This window comes from Moschus berezovskii, chromosome 17, assembly GCF_049115385.1.
Source record: "Moschus berezovskii isolate FMDL1 chromosome 17, NW_MosBer_1.0, whole genome shotgun sequence".
Lineage (NCBI taxonomy): Eukaryota > Metazoa > Chordata > Mammalia > Artiodactyla > Moschidae > Moschus > Moschus berezovskii.
Genome location: NC_142476.1, coordinates 3,838,178 through 3,850,082, shown reverse-complemented (window position 1 = coordinate 3,850,082; position 11,905 = coordinate 3,838,178).

Sequence of the window (11,905 nt, the reverse complement as noted above, 5' to 3'; positions counted from 1 at the left end):
GAAGTCGCTCAGTCCTGTCCGACCCTTAGCGACCCCACGGACTGCAGCCTACCAGGCTCCTCCATCCATGGGATTTTCTAGGCAATAGTACTGGAGTGGCTTGCCATTGCCTTCTCCGGCTCTTAAAGCTACACGCAGTTTATTGTCCTCTGAAACCCCAAGAGCTTTCCTGCATGCGCCACTGCTCAGGCCTGCCTCCATCATTCTGCGCCTGCGCACTTGGATTTCAAAGTCAAGTTCAGGTGCTGACATTGATCCCTGATGAATCTCATCTTGTTGCTGCTGCTGCTGCTAAGTCACTTCAGTCGTATCCGACTCTGTGCGACCCCATAGACGGAAGCCCACCAGGCTCCCCCATCCCTGGGATTCTCCAGGGATCCCTGATGAATCTCATCTTGTTAGGTGCAGTCTATCAGTTTCCTTTGGATTTCAATGAAGGAGAGGTCAAACAATGCATGCTAAGTTCATTTTGGCAGCTGCAGAGGCATAATGGATGGTGCTTTTGCCACCCTCTTGCCTCCAGCTTAGTGGCCCTGTCCTTGGGAGGGGAGGTGCGGGCAGCTCAGGGCTGGGATAGAGCTGGGATACAGCCGTGCTCTGCCTTGCCCTAAGCTGATACAGCATGACCATCCTGGAGCCCTTTCTCCAAAGTCCAGTACTGGCTTTGAATTTTGAAATGTAGAGCCAGAGGGACCTGTTCACGGTCATTTAGTGGGTTGGCTGTGACACAGATCTAGGACTCGGGTCCCAGCTCTCTCCAAAGGCCCCTCCACTTTACGTTCTCACCTCTATCCAAACCACTCTATCACATCGTCTGACCCCAGACCAGAGAAAATATAGTCCAGAGAGACACACAGCTCCTTGAAATCCTCTTACCTCTCATGTACTTATAGAGTGGATGTGTACTCGGGTGCCTTGAGCTCAGGCACCACACGCTGACCCTGCACACCACCCCCACCATATGCCTACCATTTCTGCGCCAATCAGAAGACCTCTTCCATCCTGACTGAGGAAGTCTGTGCTCTGTTCTGTTTATACCTCTCTTCTGAACCTTTCCAACGTCCCTCCGCACCTTGGAGTTTACCTCCTCATGGTTACGGAGGGTGGCTTTGATGTTCACGCTTAACTGCACACATTAACGAGCCTCTTCTTTCTTCTGTTTGTTCATCTTCTCCTTCTCCTTCCCCTCCTCCTCCCCTTCCTTCTTCCTCTCTAACTTCCTGAGGTCGGGGGTCTCTCATTAGGCTGAGAGCTCCCACAGGAGGGCTGTGTATCCCAGGAGTTCCTCTCCTCCACCTGCTCTCCTAGTACCGATTGGACTCTGTTCATGGGGGGAGCTGAACTTCAAGGTGACCCTGGCACTTAGCAAAGGCTTGTGAAGAGAGTCAAACCTAGAAACTCAGTGCAGCAATGAGCCATTGATTCTACAGTCCTTTCAGATTCTGGGAGAGTGTGGAGTGGTGGGGACACATTCTAACACCAGGCCCATGTGTCTGCCCTGCAGGCTGGGCAGAGCAACATGTCTTTGGCACACCTGAAAGACTTAACCAGATTCTAGAACTGACAAATCACTTCATCCAGTACCTGCCGCTGGTCTCCTTTTCTTGTTAATGTGCTCCTTGTTCACTGTGTATGCTGAAAGGTATTTTTCTAGGTGGTAGATTCTATTGAGAATTGAATTTTGCTAACAATCAGGCTTAGCAAATAACTAGGAGGGCAAGGAGAGAAGGGAAGACAGCTCTTGTTAGAGTCTAATGCTGGCACCACAGTCTTCACTGCAGCAATCCACTGAAAGTAGGAACAAGAAAAAATTCCGTAAGGCACCCTCCTCAAGTTTCCCATTCCTCAAATAAACCTTGGTTAGCTTTCTCTGCCAATCTGCTGGTCTGGCCTGGAGGAGACCAGGGAAGAGAGGGGCAGGGGTAAGACAGAGAAAAGAGAAAATACAAATGTGTATAGCGCTTTATATCTCTTCAAAGCACTTCCACCTCTAAGCTCAACATTTAGTCTGTGCTGTTACTATACTCCGTGCACCCGTCACCCTTCGAGAGAGCCTCCTACGTGCCAGGCCGCCTGTTAGGTGCTTAGAGGAATGTAACGGCGAATTACAACTGCAGGAGATAAAAAACCTCAGTGGGTGTGGGGACTGGGGAGGCGGAGCAGACAGACGATGAGGACTAACTGTGGAAAAAGAGTGATGGGGACCAAGGAGAGAAAACCACCCCTACGAGAGAGACACCAAGGGCTGCGCAGAGGAAGCCACGGCTGAGCTGGTTGCCCCCGAGGAGGAGTGAAGGGGAAGACGGAGGGAGAAAGTTCTTCCTTTTGTCTAGTCTAACTCTCTTCACAACTGATACTCATCAGCAGAGAGCAGCCAGTGTGGTGAAGGGCCTAGAAACCAGAGCGTATCAGGAAAAGATGAAAGAACTCTGGAGTCTGATCTGGAGAACAGATGTGGAGACAAGAACCAGCCTGACCATTATCTGAAGGACTATGGGTGACAGAAAGACGAAGCAGATGCTCCTTGTGACTCCTGGGGGCAGAGACTGGGGCCAGCAAATGGAAGTGAAACAAGTTAGCTCGGTAGGGCTTCCCTGGTGGCTCGGACAGTAAAGAATCTGCCTGCAATGCAAGAGACCCAGGTTTGTTTCCTGGGTCGGGAAGATCCTCTGGAGAAGAGAGTGGTACCCATGCCAGCATACTTGCCTGGAGAATTCCATGGACAGAGGAGCCCGGAGGGCTACAGTCCATGGGGTCGCAAAGAGTCAAACATCACTTTCACTTTTTCACTTTCAGAGAAAGAACACATGTATGTACTGCAGACAAATCAACCATGAGTGATGCCTCCTTCCCCCAAGAGAGCATTTGGTAAACTCTGGAGACAGTTTTAGTTGTCACAACTGGAGGTGGCTGTTACTGGCATATAGGGGCTAGTGGAGACCAGGGATTCTGCTGCGCAGCCTGCAGTGCGCAGGAAGCTTCTCAACACAGGATTTCCCATGCCCACAGGTCACAGTGCCACGGTCAGTGCAGCGGATGCAGTGCAGGGAGTGGGACTCTCATCTCAAGTGCCAGCAGTGCCACTTTCCAGCCTTGAGGCAACGGGCAAGTCATTCAGCCCCTCTGGTTGTCAGTGACCTCATCTGTGAAATGGGAATAACATCCGTTTTCAGAGTCAGAGTGCCATTTGGTGGGGTCTTTCTGCGTAGTGTCAGTGAAGTGCCTGCTATAGAGAATGTGCCCCAGCAGTGCCTGTTATTATAGCATGAAGATTGTTGCCCCTTTTCATCAGCAGGACTGCCCAAGAATGTATCAGAGGCCCAGAGAGGTCATGCGCTTTAATAAGTCTTCTTTCCTTGAGAATACTCAGCCTCCTGCAGGGATGTTACAGAGGTTTTTTTGGAATAAATGGGAAATTAGGCCCTGTGATGTACTAGTCACTTGGTCTTCCTATTGTGGCATTTCTCTTCAGGTGAGTCCTGAAGTCTGCACTGTAGCCTAGCACCCCTGTGGATCAGAGGGATAGCACTCTCTGGAAACCAAAGAACTGAGGAATGAGTCCTGATGAAAATGGTGCCAGAACCTCACTCCCTGCACCTTAAATAATGGCTCTACCCCACTCGATCCACCACCTGCGTTCTATCCTTTAATAAAAGGCAGAAACTGAAGCAGGTCCCTCCAAAATAATGCAAAGCAAGTAAAGGTCAGAAGACCAGGAAGAAAGGGAAGTTAGACACTCTGCTTGGGACGGGGGAGGCTGAGGGGAACATGGGAAGTCCTGTGACAGTGAGGTGTCGAGTAGGATGGCCGGCCCATTCTCTGCCTCCAGAGGCCAGCAGGAGGAAGAGGTATTGCTGAAGATGGGGGGACCTGAAACTCTGCAGTGCCTCCCGGTCAAGAAAGCCTGGTGTCTATGAGCTGGGTGCTGCAGAGGGTGGCCACACCCCTCTGCACTCTAGATGCCAAGTCAGGAATCTCTGGAGAGAGTCCAAGGAAGGGTGGCAGAACACCCTAGACCTGGAATCCCCATCTCCACACTAATCCTTCTTTGCTGCCTGATCCCCCTGCTTGCACTGCAGTTGGAACAGCTGAGGTTAGAAGAGATGGGAGAGGAGGAATGACAGTGATAAACAGACCTCAGGCTAGATACCAGTGCATGGATCCAATTCGAAGGTTTATTCGGGGAACAATGAGGGGAGCTAGGGTATCTTGGACAGTCTGACTTGACTGAAAACTGCACGTGTCCAGCCCAGCAGCCCTCTCCCCGAGGTGGTCATTGCAAGGCTGTCAAGAATTTTGCTATCATTTGCCTTTCTCTGAACTTCCATCACTGTTTCCTGTTGCAGTTGGACTTGACTTTTCCAGATGTTTCTTGTTGCCTGCTGTTGCTCCTGGTAGGCCTGACTTCTGCATGGCAGTGTGTATCAGGCAGGAGAGTAACACAAACTACCCCTATCCACTCTTCCCACTGGTCACGCCCTCAGCTCCAGCTGAGCTGGACTATCTGTGATTCCCCACACATTCCTGGCATGTGCCTACCCCTGAGCCTTTACCTGAAAGTCTTTCCACACTTCATTCAAGGAGGTTCTGATCCTTTCAGACACTGACAGACACTGCTGATTGTCCAGCCTCTAACTGTTCTGCCCTTCTGCCTCATTTTACAGCATGCTGATTTCTTTTTTGAAGTTTTTATTTATTAATTTTTGGCTGTGGTAGGTCTTCATTGCTGCACGTGGGCTTTCTCTAGTTGCAGCCAGCAGTTCTAGTCTCTAGCTGTGGTGGCTTCTCTCATTGCAGAGCACGGGCTCTAGGGCACGTGGCTTCACTAGTTGAAGCATAAGACTTGGTAGTTGTGACACACAGGTTCTAGAGGGTGTGGACCTCAGTAGTTGTGGCTCATGGGCTTAGTTGACCCTCAGCATATGGAATCTTCCCGGGCTGGGGATTGAACCTGTGTCCAAGCACTAGCAGGTGGATTCCTAACCACTGGACCAGGGAAGTCCTTCCAAGCTTCTTGTTGCTAGAGGTGATACTGTGACAATCTGGCCAATGAAATGTACTCTTTCTTTTAAGAAGAAAGAGCTGTTGTGTATCTGGCAGGAGTCTTTTGCTTTTCCCCTTGCTGCCTGGAAAGTCTATGATGTGATGCCTGGGAGTGGGGAAACCAACTCCAACCCAGGAAGACTGCATGTTAAGGATGCTGGCCTGAAAGACAGAGCAGGTCTGGATCCTTGAGATGTGTGCCCGCCCCCCTCCATAATTTTTGTCACAGGAGAAAAGCAAACCCTAATCTGTGAAACCTCAATAGTTAGGTTTCTGTTACATGCCGCCAAATGCTACCCTAACTGATGAGAAGACTCCTCTCAACAGCTGCCTCCTCCATTTTTAGCCATCCTGACTGGATAGGCCCTCCCCTGCCCCTGTGTTCCCCTGTATCTTTACATCTCTCCTCGAGAAGTTTTCTTACTCTCCCTAACATTGCCACCGCGTATTTGTCTCAGCAGCTTCAGTGTGCGTGCTTTGAGGGGAAGAGACCATGCCCTCTCCCAGGAGCCCCCACAGTGGCACCGGCCTTTGGAGACCCTTGGTGAAGACTGAACAAGCTTGAGTGGCACTGGGCCCTCTCGTCCAGGATCCACTAGGACCACAGCGTCACTTGATAGTGGCCCTACCACAGACTCTCCGCTTGCTCCCCGGGCCACCTGAGTGTAGCACGCATCCTTCGTCCGGGCCAGGACTCTTCCAGAGCAGTGAGGTGTCGGGACAGGGAGACTGAGGAGGAGCTATCCTATCAGCCTCTTCTAAGGAGCAGGATTAGAGCGGATGTATCCTGGCCTCCGGAGTGTCTGCTCCCTCTGCCCTTCCTAAGACTGAGGCGTGAGGCACAGGTTCAGAGGAGCCCCTCTCCCCACTCCAGACTCTCAAGGGCAGAAGAAGGCATTTGACCAGTCTCCAGCCTCCAGGCAGGGAAATTCTACGCTTCCAGAGCAGACGAAGAAGGTCCAGGGTATCTCTCCCAGCAAGGAAGACTGGGCAAATGTCGACCTGTAGGAAGGGCCTGGGGCTAAGACGTGGCGAGATTTTTGTGCGGTGTGGTGGCATGCTGCCTGGTGTCACTAGGGGGACATGTCAGCAGCCAGTCTGGGCTCTAGGGTACATCTCTTCAAAAGTGTTTCCCCTGTTGCAGGATCAGGGGCTGGAAGGAGTTGTTTTGTCTCTCCACTAATCCTTTGAGCTGCTTCAGGACATGTCTTATTCACATTTGTTTTTACCACCTAATAGTATGCCTGTCACAAAACATGCTCAATAAATATTTGTGGGAGGAAGGAAGCGAGGAAGGGAGGGAGGCCTTAAATAAAGTCGTCAGGCAGGCAAGCCCTGCCCTTGCCTGGCCCAACCCATTCTTCTCTGTGGCGCTGGTAGTCAAACGCTGCCCCAGCCCTCCCCTATCCTGCAGGCCCTGCTCAGATAGCACCTCCTCTCCCTCTTTCTCTGGGGTTCCCATGTCCCTGCAGAATCAACCATTCAGTCTTCAGCAGCACACTGGATTCTCCATCACAACATTTACTCAACTGGACTGAGGATCTCTGCTCCTGTCTCTTCAGCAGCAGATGGAGCTACTTGAGGAAAAAGATCAGGGTTTGCTTCTCAGGCTGGCAGAAAGGGTCTCCAGGTCTCTCAAGTGAGAAGGTTGCCCAGCAGGGTAACTGAGAAGAAGGTTTAAGTGAAACAGCTCCTTCCTGGCATGAAGAGGGCGTCGGGGTGGAGTGGAAGATCGCTTCTGAGGAGGACTGGCAGACACATGGGGCAAATGAGGTACACTTAGGCCATCAGGAATGTGCCATTTCAAAAAGGAAATGAGAGAGCACCTGCCACTGGAAATAAGACCTGGGCCTAGAGACTTCCCTGTGGTCCGATGGTTGGGGCTTCATCTTCCTGTGCAGGGGATGTAGGTTCAGACCCTGGTCAGGGCGCTAAGAACCCACATGCTGCAGGGGCCAAAGAGCCAAAACACTGAACAGAAGCACTATTGTTACAAATTCATAAAGACTTGAAAAAGGAAAAAGGAACTGGGCCTACAAGCAGGATGGAAAATGTCCCTCCACCGTCTGCTAAGGGGCACAGGGCTCCGGTGTCAGGGGAGATGGGATTGGACCTCGGTGATTTCCTAGACAAATCCTTAAGTCTGAAAGATAATCACATGGATCTGAGAGGTATTTACAACTTTCCAAAGAACTAATGAAAATTTTATCCCACGATAAGGCTAAATTTAAAGTTGCTTTTCTTTGCTCTTGCCTGGAATTATATCTCAGTGGGTAAAGAATCCGCCTGCAATGCAGGAGACCCGGTTCAATTCCTGGGCCAGGAATATCCGCCAGAGAAGGGATAGGCTACCCACTCCAGTGTTCTTGGCTTCCCTTGTGGCTCATTTGGTAAAGAATCCTCCTGCAGTGCGGGAGACCTGGGTTCATTCCCTGGGTCGGGAAGATCCCCTGGAGAAGGGAAAGGCTACCCACTCCAGTATTCTGGCCTGGAGAATTCCATGGACTGTATAGTCTATGGGGTTGCAAAGAGTCAGACACGATTGAGAGACTTTCACTTTCATATCAATAGAATAGTCTCATGGAAATATGAATAGTTTGATAAACGCAGTTAGGTAGATGGAAAATCTTTTTTAAAAATAGGGGGTTCTTCTTTTTGATGGTTATAGAGTTGAGAACACTGATGCAGCTCAGACCCTTCATTCCACAGGCTGAGGCAGAGAGGCCACATGACCGGTTCATGGTAGGCGGCGTGCTGGGACCAGCACACGCACTCCCAGACAACTGCTCTGCTGCTACATGGTGGATTGCGCTTATCTTCCTGTGAGTGTGTGTGCTTAGTTGTGTCAGACCCTTTGAGACCCCATGGACTGTAGCCCGCCAAGGCTCCTCTATCCGTGGAATCTTCTAGGCAAGCATATCAGAGTGGGCTGCCCCCTGTCTTCCCTATTCCTTCCCAAAGGGAGGCTCCTCTGAGTCTGGTAACCCAACTCCTTTGGCTCTCCTGTTATGTTTGTTTATGTTTGTTTCTTTTTTAAAATTAATTTATATTAATTGGAGGCTAATTGCTTTATAATATTGTAATGGTTTTTGCCATACATTGTGGTTTTTGCCATACTTTGACATGAATCAGCCATGGGTGTACATGTGTCCCCCTGTCCCAAACCCCCCTCCCACTTCCCTCCCCATCCCACCCCTCTGGGTCGTCCCAGTGCACTGACTTTGAGTGGCCTATTTCATGAATTGAACTTGTACTGGCAATCTGTTTCACAGATGGTAATATACATGTTTCAATGCTATTGTCTCAAATCATCCCACCCTTTCTTTCTCCCACAGAGTCCTAAAGTCTGTTCTTTATATCTGTGTCTCTTTTGCTGTCTTGCGCATAGGATCGTCATTACCATCTTTCTAAATTCCATATATATGCGTTAATATACTGTATTGCTGTTTCTCTTTCTGACTTACTTCACTCTGTATAAAGTGAAGTTGCTCAGTCATGTCTGACTCTTCGCGACCCCATGGACTGTAGACTACCAGGCTCCTCAGTCCATGGAATTTTCCAGGCAAGAACACTGGAGAGGGTTGCCATTTCCTTCTCCAGGGGATCTTCCCAACCCAGGGGTCGAACCTGGGTCTCCCACATTGCAGGCAGACGCTTTACTGTCACTCTGTTTAATAGATTCCGGTTTCATCCACCTCACTAAAGCTGACTCAAATGCATTCTTTTTAATGGCTGAGTAATATTGCATTGTGTGTATGAGCCATAACCTTCTTACCCGTTCGTCTGCCGATGGACGTCTAGGTTGCTCCCATGTCCTGGCTGTTGTAAACAGTGCTGCGCTGAACACTGGGGTACGTGTGTCTCTTTCCGTTCTGGTTTCCTCGGTGTGTGTGCCCAGCAGAGGGATTGCTGGGTCGGATGTTCTCTGGCACGGCGCACTGAGCACCAGCGCCTGCCGCCTTCAGTGTTGCATCCACAGCTGTCAGGGGAGGGCATCTGCCGATGAAAGGCTGCCCAGAGGCCGCCCCAGGTGATGCCTAAACCAGGTTCATCTCTACTTACCAGTAACAGAAGCCCTGGCTGACAGTGGCTTTACTAAGGAAGTTTCTTTCCTTCTTCCTTCCTTCCTTCCATCCTCCTCCCCTCCCTCCCTTCCTTTCTGCTTCCCTCCCAACCTTCCTGCCTTCCTCTTCCCTCGCCTCCTCCCCTGCTTCCTCAAGGCAACAGGAAGTGTGGAGACAGACAGGACAGGGTGAACACAGCTGTTCAAGGAGATCATTGAGGTATCGGGCTCTTTCTATCTTCCTCTTTCATCTTCGTCAGTGTGTGGCCCTTCTCTTGCTCTTCAGCAAGAGAACTGCTGGATCTCCAGGCATCAGAGCCAGTGTCCAGACAAGGAAAGAGAGGGGGGAAAAATAGAAAGGGGAAAGTCCACTGCTAGAGATGTTTTAGGCTTCCCCGGTAGCTCAGTGGTAAAGAACTCTCCTGCAATGCAGGAGATAAGGGTTTGATCCCTGGGTCAGAAAGACCCCCTGGAGGAGGGCATGGCAACCCACTCCAGTATTCTTGCCTGGAGAATCCCAGGGACAGAGGAGCCTGGCGGGCTACAGTCCATGGGGTCACAAACAGTAGGATATGACTGAAACGGCTGAGCAAGGACCCAGAGATGCTTTGCCATTTTATTCAGGAAGGGAAGCACTCCTCTGGGATTTCAGTTACTAGAACTCATCCCATGGACACTCCTAGCTGCAAGGAATACCCGAAAGTTTGGCATTGCCCTTTCCACCCTCTATAATGGAAGAAGGTGGTATAGACAAGGATTAGGGAGTAGAGCAAGCCGACATAGATATACACAGTACTGCTTGCACTCTTTCCCTCTCTCTTCCAGCCTTCCTGCTACAGTGGAAGGGGGCTTGCGGGGGCCAGTCTTTCCACTGCTGCTATGGAGCCTATGCTCTACCACCTTCACACTATCTTCCGTATCGTCAATCTTTTCTGCTCTCCTGGATATTATTCATTTCTTTAAAATACATGTTCAAATCATTCCCTTGGGAAAAAAGTCAAACAACCCCATGGGTGGTTATTTAGGGGCCTTGATGGGAAAATGCTGGGATGCTGACCTGTGTCGGTGGGCTCTTGCTGACCTTCAGAGAGATGCTGCAAGAGAGAGACGACAGTACTCATGCTCTTCTACATGACGGTGAGAAAGGTAATTTACAGCTTCAGTGACTGACCCTTTCCACCCATAGCTGCAGGTCCAGGAGCTCTAAGAGTCAGAGTCATGTCCTCTGCAGACTGAAAATCTAATTCCATTCCCTTCTTGAGTGAAGACAGGCCACTTAATCTTTCAGACCTTGACGTTTCATATTTAAAGTGGGGGCAATAATATACCTGCTTGAAAGACTAGCCATAAAGATTATACACAAGAATGGTTTGTTATAAAAAATAAAGACAATTGGGAGCTGGAGGGAAGAGAAAAAAATCAACCCCTAAATTTGAGTATCAGATGCTCTTAGACCAAAATTTAGCCTCATCCTATGTGTTTGATGACACTTGAATCCATCGGCTGCCCAAGCCGATAACCTGGAAATCAACCTTTTCCTCTTCTCCTCCTCTCTTCTCCACATCCCATCACCAAGTTCCATAACTTCCACCTCTTAGATGTCTCTATCTGCAATGTTACCATCTTATCCGGGGCCCTTTTCTCTTGCCTCTCTGACCATTGCTGTTTATTTCCTACTCAACAGTCATTTTTCTTTTTATCTGGCTATCAGAACCCAAATTTTGCTCCAGACAACAATGTGTCTAGCTTCAGGCACTGAATTATAACGTACAATCCAAATATTCAATTTTGTATTCTTGTTTGCAGTTGTGATCCAGTTCTGACCTATGAGATATAAAAACAAATCTGTGATGAGCTTCGGGGAAAGTTTTGCTTTTCTGAGAAAAGGAACAGATGATGGCTAGCAATGTTCCCGCCTTCTTTTCTCTGCCTTCAATAGAATTATTGTGTCTGGAGGTGAGACAATCATCTTGCAACCACAAGGGAACAAACGAAAGAATAAAGAGCCACCGCCAAGAGTGGCAGAAGAGAACGCGTCTGTGTCTGTAATGAGAGTGAGTTGCTGGCGCCTGATTTCCCGGCTTCTTGTTGGTAAACCGAGGTTTAAACTGTGCCATACATTCTCCCGCTTGAAGCATCTCTAACTGATAAAATCTTCTAATTAGTCTCTCTGGCTTTGTTATCTTTCTCTCCCTCCATGCATTCCTTGCATAGTGTTCAGAGTAGTCTTTTACAGACAAAATTCTGATCTTCACCTTTTGCAGCCTAAATGCTTTTGATGGTGTCCCATTTTAACTAATGCTACCAGTTTGGAATAAAAATAAGACCTTCCCTCTTTTTACTATTCACACTAACCACTTGAGCTCCAATCTGTTTCCATTTGGGGACCAAGGACGACAGGGCTTGCTCAGTCCAAAAGAATTGATCTGCATTCAAATGCCACAAGGAGGGGAACTTGAGACTATGCCAGACAACCATGAGATCTTTCCTTTTGGCCACCAGTGAGTGTGGAAGAGTGTCTTACTTGTATTACGTTTAACCGATGCTTCCCTATCTGATGCTGCGTGACATCCTTGTTGATCTACGTCCTTGTACCAGCGACGATGGTGAGTCTTTGCAGGAGGAGAATCCCACACCGCCACGTGACACTTGGCTACAGTATACCCAAGGTTGCAGCTCTGTTGACTTCTGTACTCTTCCTAGACCACGTCTCCCATCCCAGGCTGCCTGGATGCAGAGGGGTTCCCAGCCCAAAGCTCTTTAATCTCATAGAGTTGAACTCAGCTCAGAGAGTTAAAC